General features: G+C 42.4%; 1 protein-coding gene across 6 annotated transcripts in view; it reads left to right on the forward strand.

Moving 5' to 3' along the window:
* The window catches only part of NTM (neurotrimin), a 944,650-nt gene that overhangs the window by 770,138 nt on the left and 149,254 nt on the right, over positions 1–25,258 (forward strand). The window lies entirely within an intron of this gene.

Here is a 25,258-nt window from a genome sequence, read left to right on the forward strand (position 1 = left end):
AGTCTGTTTCACTCCACTACAACACATGTCCCATAAGGTTAGGAGTTTGGCCTGCTGTGTTCACTGCTGTATCCAAGTACCTAGGACAGGGTCTGGCACTCAGTAAGCACGCAATAAGTATCTACTGAATAAAGAAATGAGTCAAAACCAGGGACTTGCATTAAGTAAACTTACTTTATTTTTCTTTTTTATATCTACTCTGTTTCTTTGTTTAAGTGTGAACTTTTTTGTTATTTCTTTCAAAATCCTCAGGTCACCCTGTTCTCTCACCAGGTGCTATCAAGTTGAGTTCTGCAGAGTGGGTTTTCTTAGCAAGGTAAAGAGAGGGGCTAGTGCTTCAGACCTAAGGAGCAGCACACAGCAGGAAGGGTCTGAGTAACTGGAGTGTTGGGTAAGCTGTGTGGTGGACGTGTTGAAAAACAAAAGTTGTGGAGAAGTGCCTGAGTCTGGAGAGAAGAAGAGGACCAGACCTCTGGCTGCCCAGGAGTTCAGAGTTCATCGTGAAGAGAAAGGGTGGAGGATGGGTCGGAGGGAGAGAGTGTCGGGACAGGAGCACTAAGAAGGAAAGAGCTCAGGCTTACGGCATGGTAGCCCTGCTCCTGGCCTGGAGTGAAGCCCTCTCTTCCCGAGGGGCTGACTGAGGCCAGAAGCATGCACACACTCTGAGCCAAGCATGGGGCTGTACTCTGTTTCCCCAGATGCTCCAATTCAGAGAGACCTGCACTCATCAATGTGTGGTTTGTTAAGGCTGAACGTAGATAGATTTCTGCGTTTTCACCTTTGCAAAGGTTTCCTGTTTATGCATGTACCAGTGAGGAAGAGGAGGAGGAGATGGGGAGGAAGAGGCTGGCCACTTTTCAGATCAACTGGACCTGAACCACCCAGGTGGAAGCGTGGGTGGGCAACCTTGTGTGGGTGGGTTTAAAAACCAGAGGTCTGGGGCCCCGCAGAGCTCAGGGATAGAGGCAACTGACACTTGAATTGAGAACATTTCTCACATAAAAGCCTAAATCACGTGCATGCTCCTCAGTAGGAGTTGTGTCAAGTCAGGTGAGCAGGCTCGTTCCTGGTTTCTAATTATGGTGTAGCTTTCATCTCTCTGAGTTTGTTGTATTATTGTTCAAATGAAATACAGGAAACAAAGAAGAGCTGTTCACCAGGGTGGGTGTGTACAGCCTTCAACTCATCTTCCCAGCCCCGTTTTAGAGTAGTTCCTGAAGAGTTATTAGGCTTTCTGCTTTCGCTGCTATGGGCTAAGATGTCAGCAGCCCTCCTGCTCCTCTGTTAGGCAGCAGCATTCAGCCGTTGAGTGTTCAGTGAAGGCTTATTTAGTCCTCTTCTGAAGCAGAGATGGCTGTTTCTCCCATGGCCAGGGTTAATGGGTCCAGGAATCAAGTGGTGGGAATGAGAGGGGGTCACTCACTGTCACCCCAACAGAACCCCAGTAAAATGCTTGCTTCCTCTTTCCTCAACTTTGCACTTGGCTCAGCCTGTAGACTTTAATTTTAAAGTGTGGAATGCGCATTCCACCAGGGGGCACAATAATAATTTCATTGGGCTGGAAGTTAAGACTGCAGCCTAACCCCTCTGGGCACCTCAAGCATCTGAATCAATGGGCAAGGAAGGGAGCCCTGGTGTTGGCTCCTGTGCCTGATCCCGACCACTAGGGGAGATTGCTGCTACTCCACAACTGAGGTTAAAAAAAATGTACATTGGAAATTCAAGACATCCCTTAGGACATATCTTAGAATCGCCATGACATATAATTAAAGCCAGTGAAAAACCAACAACACAATCCAGGCAAGACAATGAATGGCTCAGACCCTTCAGATCACTGTGCCACGTAATGAACCATGACCAGCTGAGGTGCCTGCTGAAGACACAGGGAATGCGAAGTAGTTAGTGGAATAAGGTAGTTACAGATGCCAGCTACAACCATGCGATCAGTTACAGAAATGAGGGCTTAATGGTCATGACTATTTCAGTAGTTCTTTCTTATTTTGAATGTGTTTGTGTGTGTATATGCACATATGAAGCAAATATCTTTGTTGTCTTTACTTTCTTATTTGCTTATCATGTGACATAAGGTGTATTGACTTTATATCAATATTTAAGTGTCATTAACTTTGTATCATATTATGGAAGTTACAGGATATCAGAAAAGAAAATACCACTCAAGGACTCTACCTCCTTTTCTGGGGAAGAGATGTTCATTAGCGCACAGGATACTCGTATCATGCTAGGTGGAATTATTCCCTTGTTATTGGCTTTATTTGGAGATAAGTATGATTTAAGAAGCACATGAGTGCTACATTAAAAGGAGTGGACTTGTGATTGTTAATTCCATTTGTCACCTGGGCTGGACTAAGGAATGCACAAACAGCTAGGGAAATATTATTTCTGAGTGTGTCTGTGAGGGTGTTTCCTGGAGAGATTAGCGACTGAGCCAAGAGAGCCCTCACCAGTGCAGACTCGGGTCATCCAATCTGTCTGAGCACAGCAAAGACAGAAGGAGGGAGAATGTGTTCTCTTTGCTTGAGCTCGTACCTTCCCCTCTCCTGCCTTCAAACATGGGTGCTCCTGGTGCTCAGGCCTTCAGGCTGGGGCTGAATCACACCACTAGATTTCTGGGGATCTAGCTTGCAGGAGACAGATTATAGGACGTAGCCACCACAATTGCATGAGACACCATCCTATCATTTCTCTTTCTCAGAGAACCCTGACTAATGCAGATGGTGAGTGAGTTTTCCATGTTACCAAGCTCTAGTATGGGAAAGACTGAGAGTAAGTTTAGCTCTGTGGGAATAGCTGATCACACTGGGGAATGTAGGCAGAGGTAGTCAGTCCACAGCCCCCAGAAGAACAGGAAGCCCATTTGCCTGGCCACAGAAGGTAAACAGATGCAGGGTCATTACTGTCTGTCCTGCCAAACACGTAGAAACTCCTGGGTCCTCTTTCAACCAAGGGCCTGGCTGAAAAAAGAAGTATTTATAACATAAATCCTTTCCTCCTTCATTCATTCACTATTCAAATATTCATTGAGTTTTACTATGAACCACAAATCATGCTAAGACTCTGGGTCTAGAACACAAAAAACAGATCCTTGTGCCCCCTCAAAATAATATTCTGGTAGGTGACAAGTTAAGTAAATAGTTTATTGTAATATAAGGAGAGAGTCGGGGCAGGTGCTAGGGCTGGGGCAGAGCCAGGGAGGCTCTTGCCTCTGAGAACCCCAGGGGCTTCCAAAAGGAAGCTTTTCCTGAGTTGTGAGTGGAGTAGGATTATCCAGGTGAAGTAGGGATGGGGAGCTCTTCTAGACAGGTAACAGCACATGCAAAGACTAGGAGGCGAGCAGAACCCTGGTCCCTTCGGAGAACACAAAGGCACCCCACAGGCTGCTACGAGGAGGAAAGAAAGGGGCAAGAGGTGGAAGCAGAGAGGGCCTCAGAAGCTGGATCCAAAGAGGGGTCATAAGCCCTGCTGCAGAGTTTGGAATTTTTCTTAAGGGCCAATGATGTCCAAATTAGGGAAGAGCAGACCCTATTTGGGAGGATTTCTCATAGGGCTTCAGGCTTGAAAAGAGAAAATGAGGAAGCAAAGAAAAGACAGAAAGGCCCTCCATGGTTCATCCCTTACCCACGCCAACCCAGGGCTGCCCTGGGTTAAAAAGAGGTGATGTCAAAGCTAAGCTCATAGTATGTATTTTAACCTCAAGAGGGGTATAAATCATTAACTGATTCTCCAACTTGGCTTCAGGGAGCACCTATTCAGCAGATCAGCAGAGCTGGTGTAGAGCTAGATATACTAGCTGCCCTCCCCGCGATGGGTAATTTCCCACCTCTGTCATTTTCCATCTGTCTCTCTCAGGCGGTTTTTTTTCCTGGTATTACCAGCAACTTCTGTTTTATTGCTACATTTACTTTTTGTTGTCCTCTGCCTGTGGTTGTTTTTCATCTTTTCTCCTTTCTTTTTACTCTCGCTGTTTTACTCCTCTCACCCTCCTGGGTGGGAGGGATGACTCCCTCACTCCTCACCTGCACTGTTCTTCATTCTGACCTGCTCTTCTTCAGTCTGCACACTCTTTGGCTCCTGTGCTCTTTGTCCTAACATTTTCCAGCACCTTCTCCCCCCACCCCCTACACTGTCATTCTTTCCTTTCCCCTTTCTCTCTTCTCCTTGGTCCCCGTATGCTCTGGCGTCCTGCACTACTACCCATTGATGTTCTTCCTCCCAGTCCACAGCTCTGGGCCTCCCAGCCCGAGGTCCCTCCGACCTTGCAGTCTCCATCCTCCAGGCTGTCCATTAGCCCCGTTTCTCCCCCAAATGGCATCACAGTTTTGCCTTCAACACTAGGAGCTCACATGGCCATTGTGGACAACTCAAGATAATCAAATGTGCTGGTTTATTTATTTGTTTTCATTTCATTTAATAAGTGTGTTGTGAAATTGAGCTGTAGCTCTGCCAGGGATTCTGCATTCAACCTCAGTGGAAATTCTCTCCTGCACAGCACAGACAGGGAAGATGGTATATTTAAGATTTCTTTGTTGAGACTCAAACCTGTATTGTCTGTGTACTTCGTCCCTAACGTAATGTGTATGTGGATCCCGTTTGTGTGTGAGTTTGTGTGGGGAGGCTTCCATTCGTTGATGAGCCAGAAGGAACTTGCAGTCAATCATGTATGTAATGGACTTGCAGTGTTTATCCAGAGCAAATGTGAAGGACCTAGAGGGAAATGGGGTTCAGCCCCAGAACTGGGGATTGCTAGGATGGCTGTAGAAGAGGGGGCCATTCCACAAGGCCAGATGCTTTATTTACTTCACATAACTCTCCACTGATCCATCCCGGAGAGTGACATGTTGTGAAAGCACCAATCATCAGAAATGCCTTGGCCACTCCACCAGGCACCGGGAACTGTTCTCTGCAGAGAAGCACAGCCTCTTATCAGTCCTGGTCTGGCCACAGACGGGGTGTCATGAAAGAGGGGTATCTTGGATGGTGCAATGACCACAGTACATACATTTAAGCTAAGTCCCAGGGGACTTCTCTGGCCTCTACTATGTCCAGAAGCCTCTTCTGCTCCAGGATGAGATACTTTACTGGGGTACCGTGAGTCTGGTGTCCCCACGGATTTTGTGGTCATAGAAGACTATAAACACAGCTTCTCACCTCATAGCAAGGTCATCGGCGACTGCTGGAAAAGAGGAGTAGGCAGGTTTTCATCATGCAATGATAACAACACTTACAGTTATACCTCACTTAAACCTCATTATGAAGTAGTCAGAAAAATAAATGAAGCACTTTATTTATATGATTTAATTTAATTTCAAAACAACCCTATGCAACAGATGCTATTATTACCCTTACTTTTAGAGAAGAGGAAACTGAAACTTGCTAACCTGGATAGGGTCACACATCAGTAAGTGGCAGAGCCAGAAAGTGAGCTAGGCCTGGCTCCACACAGCCCATCCTCAGGCTCCATACTGCCCTTGATGAGCAAGGAATCAGGTTACTCTGACTCAGAGGACTGAATCCCAAGTAGGAGTTGGTTCTATCAGCATAAGTCATAAGCTCAAACTATTTCAGAAAGAGAAGCCACCTTGAAGAACACCTCACCAGTGATTCCCAACTCTGTTGTACATTATAATCACTTGGAGTATTGTTAAATCGTAGCAATTTTAATGTCTCCACAGAGATTCTGATTCAATTTATTGGGAACAAGGGCATGGCATGATTATTCTTATTCTTTTAATCTTTACATGAGAATAAGTTTAATAATTTTTAAAAAGATTTTATTTATTTATTTTTAGAGAGGAAAGGGAGGGAGAAAGACAGAGAAAGAGAGAGAAACATCAATGTGTGGCTGCTGGGGGTCATGGCCTGCAACCCAAGCATGTGCCCTGACTGGGAATTGAACCTGCAACACTTTGGTTTGCAGCCCATGCTCAATCCACTGAGCTATGCCAGCCAGGGCTAGAATAAGTTTAATGATTTTATAGATAAGAGAAAGGAGAGAGAAATACCAATGTGAGAGAGAAACATTGATCAGTTGGCTCCGTATACCCCCAGCTGGGGATCAAACCCACAACCCAGGTATGGGCCTGACTGCAAATCGAACCCACAACTTTTTGGCACATGGGATGGTGCTCCAACTAGCTGACCCACCTGGCCAGGGCAGCATGATTATTTTTTAAAACTCCCTGGGCACTTACATTTTTCACCCATGTTGAGGACCACCATTTTAATATTACAGCTGGGAAAACACGAAAGCTAAGAGGTTAACTGTTTCACCCAAGGCCATGCCACTGGGTAAGGGTGATTGAGAGGAGCAGTCCCAGCAGTCCTGCCCCTCATCCAGAGCTCTTCTCCTTTCTTCCAATCAAAGACAAATCTTCCTGAGGCTTGTTCCAAGGTGGCACGGAGTAGCTGAAAGTCACACTCACTTCCTCCTAAGGCCAAACTGGAATTACTGCTAAAATATAGAAAAACCAGCCTGAATAACCAGTTGAAGATTGGCTGAACAGAAGTCTTATAACCAAGGATTTATAAAGGAAGCCACATCTAGACTGGGAGGAAGGACAGACCCAAAAAAGTCTGGCCTCGTACCCATGTGGACAGCTGAGAATCCAGAGAGGTATCCCAGCTGTACATTCATCTGTGAAGAGTGGGGGAGTATCAGCTCCATGCTGGGCTCTCCAACCCATAGTCCTAGAGCCAGGAAGAGGTGCCCACATAACATCTGGCTGGGAAACTCAGCGGGGATTCTGGCTGCCAAGGAGAGACAGGAGTCTGCTAGAAATCCAGGCACCACTTCAAGAGCCAACGCATAAAATCTTGTTTGCAACTACTCAACCACGAGGGCTGTGGAGGAGGGAGGGAAGCTCAAAGCAGAACAGAATTGTGTGAGGAGAGACTGGGCCGTGTATCTCTGGGGAGGGAGCTGAAGGGACAGCATCTGGAGCCCCTGAGTTCCTCCCCCACACCACACATAGCGCACAGACACCAGGTACTTGGGTCAGGCACCACTTCCATATGGCATTAGCCTGGGGAATGCAATAACCCTACCCTCCCAATCCCCTGTTACATTCCCCTGGGGAGTTCATGCCTTGTGTATCAGCTGCCTGGGCCCAGAGCATAGAGGTCTGGGTGGACTCAGCGGGTATCAGAGACAGAGTTATATGGCTTTGGGGCAGGAGCCAGTCAACACTTCTCCAGCAAGCCCAACCAGAACAGGAATAGTCCCCTCACAGGAGATCCACTAGCACCCCCCTCCCTAATCCTGGAGCCCTGCCCTGCTGATGTCAGGCTCTCCAGGGGGTCCTGGCAGACCATGGTGCAGGCTGAGCTGTGTGGTTCTAGGGTGGGGGCATTTTTCCTTCACCTGCCTGCCCAGCACCAACATTCTTGTGTAGAGTTCTCCCTTCACACAACAAATCTTTATCTATTTGGGCCTGATAAGCTCTGCTGGCCTTACCCTGACACCCCCTGAGACCCCACCCCACCCTAAAGGCCTAAAGGCACCTAGCAGTGGTAGCTGGCCTTGAGGTACCCTGGGATTTTGCTGAGTGACCTCAGACCCATCACTGGCACTGAGTTTGAATTTGTATCAGTCTGGTGAACACCACTCACCCCTAATCTGATGACTCGCTGAGAACCTACCTCACACAACTCACATCCCACCAGAGGCTCCTTCAGTGACTGAGCCTAACAAGCAGCTGGCAGGCAGAGGCAGGAGGAGGTGGGTCTCAGGTGCCTTGGGGATTTTGTTTGACCAAACCCCAGGCTCTGTTCTTGTGGAAGCCAGCCTCAACGCCCATCTTGGCCCTTCCCACACACACCTGGGCTCAGTAGAGGCAGCCACAAACTGTGGGTTGTTTTGTAGTTCTGAACAGGTTGCCCTAGGCCAGTCGCAGACAACATCTCACATTGGCCTCCACCAGAGTCCCTCACAAAGACCGCACAAACAACACACCCAGTGGCCAGCTTCAGACAACATAAAAGCAGATCCAGCTAACTTCACAACTGACACAGCCAAAGGGAGAACTCAGCAGGCACCAGACCATGCTGAGGCAAACTCCACTTCATGTGGACGGCACCTGCACAACAGCTGGTACACTGTGGTCAGTCAATCCTCACAGTCAGCCAGCCTGAGGGTTGCCCACCTGCATGGATGGGCCAACAACAATCGAAACTCAATTACAATAGGAGGGCTTGCATAGCCCACTCAAGAGACATTCCTGGAGCACCTAGATCAGGTGATAAGGAAGAGTGTGCCATTGGGTCCCACAGGACACCTACTACATAAGGCCACCCTACCAAAACTGGGAGACATAACAGATCCACCCAATATATAGAAATAAGCACAAAGAGGCAGCCAAAATAAAGAGACAAAGAAATATGCTTCAAATGAAAGAAAAGCACAAATTTCCAGAAAAAGAAATAAATGAAATGAAGGCAAACAATCTACCAGAGATAGAGGTCAAAACAATGGTTATAAAAATTCTTAAGAAACTTAGTGAAGACTTCAACAGCATGGAAAAAGGACATAGTAACCATTAAAAAAAACAGAAATGAAGAATACAATATCTGAAATGAAGAATGCACTAGGAGGAATCAACAGTAGGTAATTGAAGCAAAAGATCAAATCAGTGATTTGGAAAACAAGGTATCAGAAAACACCCAATCAGAGTAACAAAACAAGAAAAAGCAAATTTTAAACAATGAAGATAATTTTAGAGACATTTGGGACAACATGAAGCAAAACACATCTGTATCATAGAGGTCCCAGAAGGAAAAGAGAGAGAGTAAGGGATTGAGAACCTATTTGAATAAATAATCACTGGAATCTCCCCTAACCTGGTGAAGGAGAACGACATAGAAGACCAGGAAGTGTAGAGATTGCCAAAGAGGATGAACCAAAAGAAACCCAAACCAAGGCCATACTAAAATGGCAACAGTTACGTAAGAAAAAGTCTTAAAAGCAGCAAGAGAAAGACAGTTGGTTATCTACAAGGAAGCTCCCATAACATAGCTGATTTCTCAAAAGAAACATTTCAAGTCAGAAAGGATTCGCATAAAATATGCAAAGTGATGAAAAGGAAGGACCTACAATCAAGACTACTCTACCTAGCAAAGCTATCATTTAAAATTCAAGTAGAAATGAAGAGCTTTCCAGATGAGAAAAAACTAAAGAAGTTCATTGGCACCAAACCAGTATTACAATGATAGTTAAAAGCCTTTCTGTAAGAAGAAGAAAGAAAAAAAAATGAGAAACATAGTTATAAAGAATAATATATCAATAATTACTTCAAATGTAAATTGCTTAAATACTCCAATAAAAAAACATAGGGTAGCTGAATAAGGGATAAGAAAACGTGACTCACATATATGCTGTCTACAAGAGATCCACATCAGAAAGATACACACAAAATAAAAGTAAAGGAATGGAAAAAGATATTTTGTGAAAATAGAAATAAAAAAAGCTGGGATAGCAATACTTATATCAGAGAGCATAAACTTTTAAACAAACACTATAAGATACAAAGGACATTATATAATGATAAAGGGATCGATCTAACAAGAGGATATAAACTTTCTAAACATTTATGCACCCAACACAGGAGCATGTAAATATATAAAGCAAATCTTAGTGGACATAAACAGAGATAGACAGTAAATAGTTCATTGTAGATGATTTTAACACCCCACCGACATCAAAGGATAGAACATAGAGAAAATTAACAGTGGCTGTAAGTGACACCCTTGATCAGGTGGATTTAATTGTCATTTTTAGAGAATTTTACCCCATAGCAGAATATACATTCTTTTCAAGTGTGTGTGGAAGATTTGCTAGAATACACCACATGTTAGGGCATAAGATATCTTCAATAAATATAAGAATATTAATATTATATCAAGCATCTTCTCTGACCACAATGACATAAAACTAGAAATTAATCACAAGGAAAAACACATAGGCACATGGAGGCAAAATATCATGTTAGTGAACAATGAATTGGTTCACAATGAGTTCAAGAGATAAGTCAAAATATCATGAGTCAGATGGAGATGGGAACACAGCAGCCCAGAATCTATGGCACAGGGAAAGCAGTCCTAAGAGGGAAATTCATAGCATCACAGGCCTACATTAACAAACAAGACAAATCTCAAATAAATAATCTAAACTTACACCTATGGTCACTAGAAAAATAACAACAATGTGAGTAGAAGAGAGGAAATAATAAAGATTAAAGTGAAAATAAACAAAATACAGTCTTAAAAAGCAATTCAAAAGATCAATGAAACCAAGAGTTGGTTCTTTGAAAAGATAAATAAGATTAATGAACCTTTAAACAGATACATCAAGATAAGAAGACAGAAGGCCTAGATAAATAAAATGAAGAATGAAAGAGATGTAACTAGTGATACCACGGAAATAAAAGACTATAAGAAAATATTACAAACTACTATATGCCAACAAGTTGGATAATTTGGAAGAAATGGACAAATTCCTAAAAACATACAATCCTCCAAATCAAGAAGAACTAGAAAATCTGAACAGACTGCTTACAACTAATGAAATTGAAGCAGTAATTTAAAAATTTTCAGCAAACAGAAGTCCTGAACTAGATGGCTCCATAGGTGATTTTTCCAAGCTTTCAGAGAAGGACCAGAATTACCTTTTTCACACTGTTCCAAAAAGTCAAGAGAAAGAAAAGCTGCCAAGTTCATTTTATAAGGCCAGCCTTATCCTAATTTTAAAATCAGGTAGTAATGTTACAAAAAAAAGAAAATTCAAGGAAAATAACCATGATGAAATAGATGGAAAAATCCTCAACAAAATATAAGCAAACTGAATCCAGCAATAGGTTAGCAAAGTCACACACCATGATCAAGTAGAATTTATTCCTGGGACGCAGGATCAATCCAGTATCCACAAATCAATTAATATTATATACCACATAAACAAAATGAAGGATATGCATCACATGATCATATCAACTGATGCAGAAGGCCATTTGACAAGATCCAGCACTCAATTATGATAAATAGTTTCAGCAGAGTTGGAACAGAAGGAACATATCTCATCATAACAAAGGCCGCATATAACGATTCCACAGCTAACATGATACTCAATGGAGAAACACTAAAACTGTTTCCCGTGGTATTAGGAGCAAGACAGGGATATTGGCTTTCACCTACCTTATTCAACATAGTACTACAAGTCTTAGCCACAGCAATCAGAAAAGAACTAAAAGCATCCAAGTTGAAAAGGGAGATGCAAAGCTGTCATTATTTGCAGATGACATAATACCATATATACAGAACCCTAAAGATTCTCCTCCAAACTACTAGAATTGATAAATAATTTCAGTAAAGTTGCAGTATATTAAGGAAATATTGAGAAATCAATTGCATTTTTATATACCAATAATGAACTATCAGAAAGGGAAACTAAGAAAACAGTTTTATTTACAATTGCTTCAAAAAATAAAATAAAATACCTAGGAGCAAATTTAGCCAGGGAGGTAAAAGTCCTGTACTCTGAAAATTATAAGACACTGAAGAAAGAGATTGAAGAAGATCCAAATACAGTATGTGGAAGCATACACCATATTCATGTATACGAATATTTAACATCATTAAAACGTCCATACTACCCAAAACAATCTATAGATTTAATGCAATTCCTATCAAACTACCACTTGTGAGTACCAACTGAAATTCATAATCCAAAATTAATGTGAGGCCCCAAACAACACTGAAAAGCTGCAACGACCTTGAGAAAGAAGAACAAAGTTGGAGGTATCATGCTAACTAGTGTCAAACTGCATACTACAAGGCTATAGTGACCAAAACAGCATGGTGCTGGCATAAAAACAGACACATAGTCAATGAAATAGAACAGAGAGCTCAGAAATAAACCCATACCTACATAGTCAATTAATATTTGACAAAGGAGGCAAGAATGTACAATGGGGTAAAAACAACCTATTCAAAAAATGATGTTGGGAAAAGTGGATGGAGGCATGCAAAACATGAAATAGACCACCTTCTTACACCATATACAAGAATAAACTCAAAATAGATTAAAGACTTAAATATGACTTGAAACCATGAAATTGCTAGTAGAAAAGATAGTAAGGTAACAAACACTTATTTCAGTAATATTATTTTATATATTTCCTCAGGCAAGGGAAACTAAAGAGAAAATGAACAAATGGGACTACAACAAACTAAATTTTTTTTGAACAGCAAAGTAAATGATTAACAAAATGAAAAGACAACCCAGTGACTGGGAGAAGATATTCCCCAAAGACAGAGCTGTTAAAGGATTAGTATCCAAAATTTATAAAGAACTTAGAAAACTCAACTACCCCCCAAAACAATCTACTTTAAACATGGGCACAGGACCTGGATAGATACTTCTCCAAAGAGGATATATGGGTGGGGCCAGGAAGCATATGAAAAATTGCTCAATATCACTAATTATAAGAGAAATGCAAAATAAAATCACAATAAGATAGCACCTCACACCTGTCAGCATGGCCACTACCATCAATAAATCAACAAACAACGAGGATGTGGAGAAAAGGGAGCACTTGTGCACTGTTGGTGGGAAAGCAGACTGGGGCAGCTACTGTGGAAAGTGGCATGGAGTTACCTCAAAAAATGAAAAATGGCACTGCCTTTTAACCCAGTGATCCCTTTTCTGTGTATATATTTAAAGAAGACCAAAACACTAATTTGAAACAATATATGCACTTCTATGTCCGTTGTAGTGTTATTTGCAATAGCTAAGCTATGGGAGCAACTCAAGGGCTCATCCATAGATGAGCAGATAAAAAAAGCCGTGATACATACTTGTATATACAATGGAATATTACCTAGCCATAAAAAGGAATGAAATCTTACCATTTGTGACAGTATGGATGAACCTAGAGAGTATGATGCTAAATGAAATAAGTCAGTCCGAGAAAGACAAATACCATATGATTTCACTTATATGTCGAATCTAAAAAACAATATAAGTGGACAAACAAAACAGAAACAGACTCATAGATACTGAGAACAGACTGATGGTTCCCAGAGGGGAAGGAAATTGGGGGACTGCGTGCAAAAGGTGAAGGGATTGAGAAGCACAGGTTGATAGCTACAAAACAGTCATGGGGCTGCAAAGCACAGCACAGGGAATACAGTCAGTAATACTGAAATAAATATGATGGTGCTAGGCGGGCATTGGGCATATTAGGGTAACACTTTGTAAGTACATGACTGTCTAACCACTATGCTGTATACCTATAACTAATACAAAATATGTGAACCATAACTTGAACAAATAAAGACTAAAAAAGACAAATCTGGCGTTACGTGTGTGAGACATGTAAGGAAAACATGAGGGGAGAGCTTTTGGACTGAGGCGTGACAGGAAGACCAGGCGCTGTGTAAGCTAGGGCTTCTGTTCCCTGTGCTTCCGGTGTGTCTCCTATGCAAATGGAGCATGTTAATAAGGCCTTCCTGGAGGGGCTGTGATGTTGTGAGATGATGCCACATACAGGCTTCACAATCCTGCCCAGCATATTGCAATCTTTTTTTATCATATAGAAAGGACTGACCATTCATTGAACAGCCATCTTGCCAACCATTCTCATGGTAATCATCATCATATCAACTTAGTATTTTAAAAATACTGTCTATATGTAATGAATACTTATTACAATATAAACACATTGAAATGACATATGTTCTCAAAATTTATATTTAGCAAGTGTTGGGCCCTCACTGAGTGTCCACTGATGGCTGTTCAGGTTACTGGTTTGGCTGGGGAGGGCCCAGCATTCAAACCTTGGGTTGCCATGCTGCCCCTCTAGCATATGCTCGCAGACAGGGGTCTTTTTCTGCCTCCCCCACTCTTCTCAGTCTCATCCCCAGAGCAGATGTGAAGGCATTCCTAGAGCTGATGATGGGGAAATGCATTAATGCTTCTCCTATAGACTAGCTAGGCTGTTTTCTGTGGGGATTATTACTGTTAGGAGGCATGTTTTCTTTTCTTTTCTTTTTTCAATTCTATTCAGTAAAAAAGCCATGGTAGAATGGAATCAACTCTCCAAAGATCTTTTCCTTTAGCATTAATGTTATTTTGCCCCAGCTGGTGTGGCCCAGTGTATTGAACGCCGGCCTGCAAACCAAAGGGTCGCTGGTTCTATTACCAGTCAGGGCACATACCTGGGTTGTAGGCCAGCTCCGCAGTAGGGGACATGTGAGAGGCAACCACCCAGTGATGTTTCTGTCCCTCTCTTCCTCTCTCCCTTCCCTCTCTCTAAAAGTAAATAAATAAATCTTTAAAAATATATTATTCTTCCCAAATTCCCCTTTACCATAGTAGACTTTTCCTATTTAGCTGCTTTATTCCAGCGTCCACCACCTGTTGGTCACCACACTTTACCTTTCTTTCTTCTCATTTCAACTACATTACATTCAATGACCTTCCCAAGCCCAGGACTTCAACTACTATGCTTTCAGTAATAACTGCATCAGCCTTACATCCACCAGCTAAGCTATATCTGTAAGAGCTTATCACACTGTCCTCTTGAAAGTACCACGGTATGCTCAAAATTAAACAAATATCTTACCCCACTACCCTCAGCACTCCAAATTCCTCTGGCTTTGCAATCTTGAAGTATGGAAAAACTATATCCCATTGTGTGGGACAGGGAACAAGAGGTAATCCTTAATTCCTTCCATCACAAAGCACTACTCGTTCAGTCAGTCTTTATCTTTACTGTCACCTGTCACCGCCTCAGTTCAGGCTTTTATGCTATTTCACCTAATTGATTGACTTACACACAGTCTCTGCCTCCTACAATATACCCGCTGTCCAGTGGTCACAGTGAAAATAACAGCAAATATTTATTGGGTTCTTACTAGGTGACGGTTACCAGACTTAGCACTTGCAAATCTTGTTGAAATCTCACAATTATACTTAGCAGATAAGAATAGGATGTCTACACAGTAGATGAGGAAACTGAGGCTACCAGGGGTTAAAATCTTGCTGGAAGTCATAAAGCTTTGAAGTCTAATGATGAGGTTTGAACCCTAATCTGCTCCGAAAGAATGCCCACGATTGGCACTGCCCATCCTCTGGAGTCTGAGCTATTGCTCTGCTTTCTTAAATCACCCTCTGCCAAGTTCTGCTTTTTGCAGAGAACTGTTTTTTTCTCTTATTTTGGGGAGCTTCCCTATTTCCTCAGCAATGTGATTCATTGCATTTTCATAATATTTCATGCTTTAATTTAATTTATTTAGTGCTATTGTACAGTGCCCCGAGCATCTCAGAAGAAGTGAAAAGTTTTATAAATAAAATTATTATTACAGCTGCTCTGATAGCAGCTCCTGAGCTGTGTACAAGAGGTATCAATTACTCAGTGTTGAAAAGTTTCATCCAGAGCTGTCTATGGCCCTCATTTCCCTTGCCCATCGTTACTCTGTTTTGCTTGTTGTAGTTTTGACACGGCCATGTCGCATTTCCCCTTGCTATCCCCATCAGAATTGAATAGGGAGCAGCTCAGCTGAAGTTCCATGTAATGTATTCTGGAGAACATGACCTAGTTTCTTTAACCTTTTTTTGAATCACTGAAGTTCCAAATCCCACGTGGGCCTATAATGTCAGGTTTGCAGTGATACAACCCTCCTCACCCATCTCATGCTAAAGAAGATCTCATTATTTATCAGTTTGCAGCAGCAACTTCTTCCCTGGTACATGGCTATGAATTGATCATAACACTTATTTGGAAACTGGGATTTTGGAACTCTAATCTTTGAGACTTAATGCTGACACCATTTTTGTCACTATTTAAGGGAATTGAAGCTCCCAAAAGGAGGATGGGGTAAGAGTCACTGTATTATTGACCATTATGTCTAGGCTACTTTCTGGAACCCGCCTGCTACCTCACAGTCTCATGGAACTTTCCTAACAAGAGATGTGAGATGACCATTGTCTTCTACTTACAGAATGTCAGGAACGTATTGAGGAATTCCCAGATAAACCAGTGGCCAAACTGGGTTTTCTCCTGGATATCTTTCGAAGCATGTTTGACCTTCAGCCTCCTAACTCCTTGCATAGCATGCTCCTTTCCCTCCTTTTCAACACATTTTACTCAGCCATTCATACCATAAAAATTACTGAGCACTGGCTTTGTATATTATGTGGCTGGTGTGAACAGCAGCAGGCAAGACTGACATAGTTCCTTATTCCTTTGGAGTCTGGGCTCTTCACTGTTCATTTCATCTCTACTTGCCTCCCTCTCAAGTGTATATTCCCTTCATAATTTACAGTTGTATTAAGGATTTCTGAAGAAGTTTTCTAATTAACCAGGAGCAATATACTGTGTCTTGAGTTTGTGCTTTTTTAGAAAACAAATGCAAGTAGCCAATCTGTCCATTACAAACGAGTTCATTCCTATTCAAGCAGCAACTGTCACACATCTTGCCTGAGGCTTCCTATGTTATGTGCGACATACTGGCTTTAGTTGTCTGTACTTCTTCCCAGATACTCCAGGAGCCCTAAATGAATGGAAGACACAGTAGCTCAAATAATTTATTGTATTCTACCTGGTGGCCATGCAGTTTCTGTAACAGGAAACACAATAAGCTTTTCAAGGTGAATGTGTATAACTCTCTCTCCTGGCCAGACAGAGGTTGTTGGATATCTAATGACTATATTTCCTTATAACCAAATAAGAATATGAAATGAAGGTGACCCAGATATCTAGGTCAGCAGGAAATAGACAGGATGAGGCATTTTGTTCCTAAAAAGAAGAGAAATTTCCAGTGAAAAGGGACTAACTAGGAATATTTAAATTGCTATAAAAGGTGCAGCATAGCAAACTGTCTAAATCAGTTCTGTTTTCCTGGACCTCATAAGTACTTTGCAATCCACATAGTAACCAGAGAGAACCCAAGAAAGTTTGCAATTCTGGACCAAGATATGTCAATCCCTCAGTGACAATGTGCATCCCTACTATGTTCAAACCACTGTTTTGGTGTTGCTAGTGCTAAATATCTGCATTCAACCACAGTTCCTCATTTTATGATGAGGTAGGCCAGAAACACTCATCATTTCTCACCTTTCTGGAATCATCTAATGAGTTACAATTCTAGGGCCATCCTCCCCCTCCCATTCTCCAAATAGATTGTGAACTTTGGAGGCCCTCTTGCATGGGTCACGACAATCCCGGACTGCTAATTGAAGACTGGCTTGGCCCATTTGTCCCCACTCTGTTGGGTACCTCACATCACTCTCATTGCAATTCTGTGTTAGTCCTTTAATAAAAATTGGCCAGCAAGCCCCAAGATAACAGAATAGGAATCAATGGGACTGCGATTGTCTGCATGCCAGATGCTCTCGTCAGACCAGTCGCCAATCCATCCTGCCAACCCAACCCCCTCTGGGACCGAGACGTTTGCAAACAGTGCAGCAGCCTCATCTCCCAGGCAGTGTTTTTCTCCATCATTTGCTTTATTAAATATTGATTTTCTGTTGCATTATTAAACCTTAAGTCCAGAGCATAAATTCTGGCCTGATACTTTAATCTGGCTCTCCTCATTTTTTTGGCTTCTGGAACTGATTTTCAGGCCAGCTCTCCTGGGGAATCTTTAAGTCAACTCAAGGCCCGAGAGAAACCTGCCTTTAGGAAAGGGAGGTGCCCGGACTTGAGAAGTAGTTTGTCTCACCAGAGGGCTACCAAAAAGACTGAGCTTATGTAAAGAAGATTTTCATTTTACCCTCATTCAAGACACAGAAGCCTACTCCCATTGGGGTTCAGTGGTTGTAACCAGGTAGATCTTTGGATCCACATCATGAAAACTATGGGGTAGGCAAATGAGGTTGAACCAGACATCACACAGACCTTTCCAGATATTCCTTCAACCATTATTCATTCAGTCCCTTTTCTTTTGATCTCTATTATCCCTTGGATTTGAACCATCAGTTCTAAATACATAGGTCTTGGACTTTTCATTTATTTCAGTCTCTGATTCCTTCTGATTTCCTCTTCCTCTCCCTTTTCTCTATGGGCCAGTGGTTGAGTGGTGCTATCTCAATCTGTTGTAGGATGGAGCCATCACACACTTTCTGAGAGATGTGGACATCTTTAACCAGCCATGTTCCCTAGGGTGATCTCCAGGTTTAACTCCCCATCCCCGGAGTAGCTGCCTCACCTGCCACTGGCATTGGCCTAAGCCTGGGGGCTCGCTCCTGAAGATATGAAGCAGAAGGGATCATGATGTTCTCTTTGTCTTCAACAATGACAAACAAACAGGAGAAAAAGTGGAAGTAACTATTTATGAAGTTTCTCTGGCAGGATTGAAATGTGTTGCTGTCCACATGGATGTTTTCAGAGAGCTATGATGACCTCCCTGTCTGGACTTCAGTCTGTCCCAGCTTTGTCTCTGTGACCTGTCAGGTCCTATAAATCCAGAAGTCTACTGTTGGGAAATTAGTCTAGGAGATTTCAGAGTCACTGGTAAAAGGCTGGGGGTAAGGAAAAGGGTGAGCAGCACCTCACTCTGTGATAGAGAGGGAGCACACCTGTGTCATTCAGATATTCAGGCTGCTGCTGACACTTGACAAATGCGAACCTTCACATGCTGTGCAGGGCTCCCTAAGCCTGTGTGGCCACGTGTGATGCAATTTTACAAGGATTGTTGGGGAATATTTCACAGAAAATACATGAAGGTCAAGGTACCAGAGATTGTCTACTCCATTTTCTCCAACTTTTCTCTTTGTCACCAACACCTGTAGGCCTCCAAAGAATGAGAGGTTACTCTGGAAGAGCATGGGAATTGCAGGTCATACACGTTCCTCCATTTTCTCTTCCAAATCTGAATCTCTTCTTAATAGCTCAGTAGGCAGAGAGAAACTGTCACTCATTTCAATCCTGTCAGTGATGGGCAACTAACTACTTCTCACTCAAGGAAGTCGTACTTCCTTTAGTGAAGCTCTAGCCATTTTTTTAAAAGATTTTATTTTATTTATTTTTACAGAGAGGAGGAGAGAGAAAAAGAGGGAGAGAAACATCAATGTGTGGCTGCATCTCATGCTACCCCCTACTGGGGACCTGGCCTGCAACCCAGGCATGTGTCCTGACTGGGAAGCGAACCAGTGACCATTTGGTTCATGGGCCGGCACTCAGTCCACTGAGCCACACCAGCCAGGGCCATTTCTTTTTAATATTAAAACAAAATTTGCCTCCCTTAATGTCTGCTTCGTGGTTAATCTGCTAGAACTACATAGAATACTTGAGTCCTTTATAGTAATAAAAGAAAAGTGCTTGGCTTTTAATTAAGATAGATGAATTTTGAATCGTACTGCCTATGTAAATTTCTGCAAATTATAGGTCAAAATTGCTGAGTATTAGCAGTTGTGTGTGTTTCAATCTGATATTTAATCTCTCTGAGTTCCAGCTTTCTCATTTATAAAAGCTTGAGTATAAGAACTTATCAGGGTTTTTTTCTTTTCTTTGGTGAGGGAGGATTGGAAGAAGATGAAATACTTAATATGAAGAAACATTCGGTCTATTTTAAAATTCAATTTGACAAATATTTGTTAAATTCCTACTGTGTGTCAGGCACAATGGGCAGTGCTGGGAATAAAAATTGAGTCCTGAATGGCCCTGACTTCACAATTGGAATTGAAATATTTGAAGATGCTTATTATATTCCCCAAGTCGCCTCTTCTTCTACATAGTTCAAACACTGTATGTGTCTATCATAGTACTCACATCATTATATTGTAATTATTGCTTCACCCAGAAGATGTAGCTCTTTTGTGCCTAAGAGCTATTCCCTGAATGTTATTTTTCTCAGTACATGTGGGTCCTTGGATGAACATCTAACTCTTCATCATTTCTTGTGTGAGAGGTCCTGATGTCTTCACTTCTGTCTTCAGATTTAGCTGACCTCCTCCAGGTCGGTGCACACCCTCTGCTGGGAGGCCAAGCACGTGCTCTGGCTGGCACCTAGTCACTGTTGTGGACCCTGTTGCTCATTCTTATCCTCCCTTTGAGTCTTTCTCAGTGACAGTTGCCACCAGCCCATCCTGTGCCCTGGCTCACGATCCATTAGAATTACAGAAATTCACTCAAATAGTAAAAGCTGCTTTGTTAGAAAGATAGGATGTACCTTGTGGAAACAATGGCAGCAGGGCCAGGCAAATCCTGTAAGACGTAGCTGCCCTTGGCGTTTCCTCCCTGAGTCTCTCTTGTTGGGTCTCTGTGGTTTCTTTATTTGTGCTTCTTTTTTTTACACACCCTTACGGTCTCTTAAGTATCTTAGGATTTCTTGGACCCCCACTAACTTCCATTCACATGTGCCTTTGGCCTTCTCTGGTGCACATTCAGCTAGCTTGATATCACAGTCACCTGACTGGGTTTTGGTACCGTAGGTCCAAATTATCAGCAAAGTCTATCAGTCTGTCTTCATTTGTGCCACGTGCCTACCCTGGTTCCTATCAGCTCTGGTTGGGATGAGGGTAGAGATTACACGATGCATAATGCTACCCATGCCTACGTAGGTTCTCCTGTTTCAGAAAGTTGGTATAGGTAAAAGGTTACCCATGGGCAGCTCTGTTACAGAGATGTTTTGTATAGTAATATCTGAGAAGTTAAAAAAACAAACAAACCCAGAATGGTCTGCTCAAAACTTCTCTGCCTTCCTTGGTTCTTTTCACTTACATACGCCTTTCTGAGCACTGCCAAGGACATGTCTCTGCCTGAGGCATGGTCAGAAAATGTGTCCAGTGCACACACACATTTCCTCCGAAAGACAGGGCTTGGGGAAAATGTGTTCAGTGGCTAGAAATCACCATAGCTTGAAATGCTTTGGCCTCGCTGATGAATGAGACTATTACAATCTACTGAAATGTCAATAATTAAAATCAGGAATAGTCTAGGAAAGGCCAGACACATTCCATGAGAACTCCCAGTCCTCCCCTGCATGCAGACTGACAAGATGTATAATTTCCCATTTATACATAGTGGAGGGCTTCAGGTCACACAGGAATGTAGCAAATAGGTTGAGGACCCAGGATCTCTGGGCTATTTCTGTCTCAAGCTATTTTGATGTTTCCATTTAATGCTGTCAGAAACTTAGGAACTGATCATTTGTGCTGGAAATAGCGTAACTTCTGCCCTTTGTTCGATCGCTTTTGCCATATTTGATTGGTGGATTTGATTCCTGGCCACAGAAAATTGCATTTGTGTCAAGAGCATTCTGAGCAGATCAATGTAAGAGGAGACCAGGCAGGATCAATTGTAATACCAAAGGACCAGCATAAAAAGTCATGTAACTCACGTGTCATCCTATAACTCAGTGGCTACACATCTGCCAGGTTCTTCATCACAATTCATTAGTTAAACCTTATAATGCCCCATGAGGTCAGTTAGTGCCTGACGCTAGACATCTAGAAGAGGGGGAAGTGACGCTGTGTCAATCCTATCATCCTTACACAGAAAACTAGCAGAAAGTGAGACAAGATATAGTAACACAAATGATTGTTATAACTGCTTTACATTTTCCCAGGTACTGTTCTATGTTTTCTTTGTACATTTCTAATTTAAACCTTGAAAGAAGGTTATGAGTTAAATTTCTGTATCATTACCATTTTATGACTAAGGAATCTAACCTAGAAAAATTAAGTGACATGTTTAAGCTTGACCGTGAGCACACAGAAAGCGGGCATGGAGGTTTCTGTTCTGACCGTCCCAATCCCCATGCTTTGAACCGTCTCCATTTCTTTTCCATGTAGTTTTAAACTGCAGTGCTGGGTACCAGTATGAATAAGCATAATTGGTGCCATTATTTTTGTCATTTACTGATTTCACCAGGTGTGCTATAGACCAGCTAGGTTCTCTTCTTCATGAAAGGGCACTGAGGTCCTTGGAGGACATATGCTGCTCAGGCACTGGCTGCCTATGTAACAGCTCTGTGTGCTTCCCTTCGTGTGGTGGGTCCCTGTCTGCTGTCATAATGGGCTGATGAAGGAGGTACAGCAAGTGGTACTGATCCCACTTTCTACGTGAAGAAAGTGAGGCTCACAGAAGGTAGCTAGTGGCCACGGTAGAAAAGAGCGAAAGCCCCTGGTTGCAGAGCTGCTGGTCTTTCTACTTTCTTGTCTTTCTATAACATAACGCATTTAGCCTTAAAGATATTACAGCTTAAATGATACAAACATTTAAAAAAACATTGGCCTGTCTCTACCTCTACCCCCTTAAAAAATGAAACAACCACTAAAAATAGTTGAGAATACCTTAGCTAAAGAGTGTCTTTGCTCTTTTTGGGTAGACCTTTCTTACAAACCATTTGGCCTTACGTAGCCTTTAGTAGACTCCCTTCAACAGAGAAATGCATTGGACAGATGTCTTAACTGGCTGCTGGACTTTAAAATACTTGATGATTAAGTCACATCACTCTTCATTACCAAAAAGTGTATACTCATGGCCTTTTTAATTCTAAGCCCTCAGCTGGCCACATAGCTGACCTTGGACAAGACGCAACTTCTCCAAGCCTTGATTCTGTCATCTGTAAACAGGTTTGGTTCTCTGCTTCAAATGGCAATTCTACGGATAAAATTAAATCATGAATGTAAACTGTTTTTCTGAACTAATGAGTCCCTTTACTTGTATGATGTATTGTTTTAAGCTCTCAGAAATGTTTGTGAATGAATTATCAAGTTTGCAGGGCCCCGGGGGTAACAGAAAACAATGCTGAAAAAGTGACAGGAGGCTCTCACTCAGGTGAGCTCAGTGAGGGGTGGAGCAGGAGGGAAGTCTCTGTGTCCAGTCTTTTCCCTTGTGGGGGGAGGGGGCTGCCTTCGGCAGGACTCAGCCACTCCTTTTTGCTCTGGCAACTGCTTGCTCTGGATGGTGTGATTTTTGTGGCATTTCCCTCTTTTTCTTTCCTTTCTAGCAATGACTCTTTGAAATATTATTTCTGCTTCCTTGACGGCAGGGCTGTATAATTGATAGCCTCTCTGGGCTGTTGGAGCCCTGCATTTAAACCATGCTTGCCTTAGCTCCAAAGCCTCAGAGTTCATTACTTTTTGAAAAGCTTCACGTCTGTTTGTGTTCAGATTATTGTTGCTCTGGAGAGGGAAGGTTATTGTCAGGCAGGGAAAGGAGTGTGGAGCAGAATTCCTGATAATCAAATTCTCTCTTCTCCTTAGATGAACATTTCTGGGTAACAGGGCTTCACGTTTATCTGATGTGGCTGTTCTGAACCAGGGACCAAGGACCCTGGCTATCCCCTGCAGCACGTTGGAGGGAGTTCAACAACATTCGGTCTTGGGATGTGGGAGGCTGCTGCTATGCAAATAAAGTGGGTAATGCAAGTGCCCAGCTCGGGTACTAGAGAGTGATTTAGTGCAGAACGCACACATGTAGGATTTTTAATTAAAGGTGTGGGGTGTACTTGGTTCTCAGTAACAGTGTAGGTGGAGGGCCCGTGTCCTCCCCACCTGAGCCTGTGATCTTCTCTGGACTCTGCAGCGACCATCACCTCAGTCTCAGTCCTGGTGCCTCTCTTTCAGCATGCAGGCCCACCCACACTGTCGTCACCCAGGAATGGTCACATCCCGTTTTCTGCTCTCCATGTGCACCACCTCTACAAACACTAGAACCTCACCTTTGGGAGAGTCAGACAAGTTTGCGTAAGCATGGACTATTCCAGAACATAGTCTATATGGCAGATGAAGACCAATTCTTCTCCTTTCCAGAGCTGGAGACACAGAGACAGTCTAGAGTGGTTGTGGGAGGTTTAACCAGAAACTGTTAATCGGGATCCACCAGTCTTTGCATCTTCCTTCCCACCCTGATGAAGAAATCTCACTCCACTCTTTAAGGCTGAAACTCACTGCCTTTTCTGAGAAGCCACCCTTAGATATTCCCACACTTCACCCCTCCCCATTTCAAGAAAGTTGCTAGGTTCCTCCCTTGGATTGTCAAAGATTTTTGTTTGGATCATTACTGTAGAGACCCTTGCCCTGTTCTGTGATTCTCCCTCTTGTGGGAGTTCCCCCTGCCCTTTGTTGCATCCCCTGAGGACAGGAGCCAGGTTTTTGAATTTTATTTCTGTATTTTCACCATCTAGTGTGGTCTTGACTTAAGCTTGACACTAAAAAGAAAAGGTTCACTGAATAAATCCATGAAAGGACTATGCTTGATCAAAGCATATTCAGATTTTCCCTCCAGTTAAGTTACTGTATGCAGAAGGGAATCTGTGTAGTATGCAGAAGGCTTGCTCATTCGGCTGTCCTTGGGAAACTCACACCGCTCCTCATTCCAGAGGGAGGGTAGTCGGGTACCCGGTGCCATAGGTGATGCTGTTTGCACAAGGCTGGCTGATAAAAAGTAGGCATTTTAAAAATGAGATGGGTTGTTTGGCATTTTGGTCAGTTAGAGAGATAGATTCAGCCTTCAAATAAAAACACGTAGAAAAATCATTTCAGAAAGAGTTTTCATCTCTATAGGAGATGAAACACTTTTAAGTTGAAGGCAGCTTCTTTCCTCACTGCAGTATAACAAGTAGAAGACAGTGTCACATCTAGTCATTTGAAGGGTGTAAAACTGGGTTATATGAGTAACCAAGGCACCATGCATATGTATGTGTGCAACAAATAATAAATATGTAAGGGATTATTCTCTATACATAACAAAGGATTTTCCAAATAACCAAGATGTAGATTTACTCCCAGATCACGCTTGAGATGGGGTGTTATATCTATATATTCTTTAGTATTCTGGGGATGGAGAAGGATTTTAGCCTCTTTAAATCCTAGTCAAGTATACCAGCCTGAAGTTTTTTATTGTTTCTCTGTTACTCAACCTTCTCCTTGATTCATTCCATGCTGGATTGTATGAATTATAACAGTCTAAAGCTCAGTAAAGTGGAGGTGATTATCAGAATTTGAAATGCTGTGACATTTTGCTGCCAAAAAGTAATTGATTTATTAGAGACATTACAATACATGCATGATTCAACATAAGAGGTTTCTTTAAACTTGTTCAGTATCAAATCCTGTGGGAGACTATTTGCTTTCAGCACCACAGACAGAAACTCTCTTTCATTCCTATTCAGTTGGTCTTATACAAGTAAATATTATAGCTCAACAGTAGCACTCCAATCCAGTGGCCACAGTATGATTCAATTTAATAGCTTTAGCAATTCCAACTGGCAAGTGCCAGAATTTTAATACGTTGTTTTGCAC

This window comes from Phyllostomus discolor, chromosome 13 (genome assembly GCF_004126475.2).
Source record: "Phyllostomus discolor isolate MPI-MPIP mPhyDis1 chromosome 13, mPhyDis1.pri.v3, whole genome shotgun sequence".
Taxonomy (NCBI): domain Eukaryota; kingdom Metazoa; phylum Chordata; class Mammalia; order Chiroptera; family Phyllostomidae; genus Phyllostomus; species Phyllostomus discolor.